Source organism: Cyphomyrmex costatus, unplaced genomic scaffold, assembly GCF_001594065.2.
Source record: "Cyphomyrmex costatus isolate MS0001 unplaced genomic scaffold, Ccosl1.0 scaffold149, whole genome shotgun sequence".
In the NCBI taxonomy this organism is placed as follows: domain Eukaryota; kingdom Metazoa; phylum Arthropoda; class Insecta; order Hymenoptera; family Formicidae; genus Cyphomyrmex; species Cyphomyrmex costatus.
The window spans coordinates 315,084-315,966 of NW_017275488.1; positions in this window are offsets into that span (position 1 = coordinate 315,084).

Consider the following 883-nt stretch of genomic DNA (forward strand, 5'->3'; position numbering starts at 1 on the left):
GTCATGTGATCCAAATTGACGCTTGATATTCGTCAATTTTGATCATGTGATCTTTTTTGTCGCTGAAACGACCGGTTTGAGCAGCTCGTGAAAATCTACCTTAACATAGCCAGACTTCTTTTATATAAATATCAAATTATATTTATTAATTCTCTAGGTTTCTGCCTTTTTGCTACGATTTATGGCGAAGAAGTTCACGTGACAATTTCGTGGTTGGGAAAAATCGGTAGGATCCCGATTGCACACTCACATCGATCGGTATCTAGTAACTTTTCCGTACTTTACTAATGAAGTTATATTATTTTTAAATTGGCCAATCAGCGAGCAATGCATTAAACAATGGCATTATGCACATCATGTGAGTAAGGTCGGAATCAGACTACGCATTGAAAATTGAGATTGAAAATTGACCAATGAGGATAAAGAAATTTTAACTCCTATTATTTTGATTAGCCAACATTCAATCTTTCAATCTCAATCTTCAATGCGTAATCTGATTTCCGGCCTAACAGAAGCGGAACGCACCTTTATAAATCTAGTGACTTTAACTACATGATAACATCGCGTTCTCTTTTACGCATGCGTGTGCAATCTTCGCTCTGCGCGTGTACCTGTTTTTGAAACTGATTCAAATTTAGAGCAACTATCCACTGTCGGTTACGTCACCGATTATTTTAATTCGCATATATTTTATTGAAATGTTGCTAAAATTGGGATTCAATTCAAGATGTAGAGGAAAATGTGGATCCTTTGTTTAACGCTCATTTTGTCTAAGATTCGATATAACAAAAGAAGAATATTGATGTGTGAGAACAATTCTTGTGTTTCTCTCGTGATAAAATATGGAACTCTTCTTGATGGAAGGAAGGGGGGGGGGGGGGGG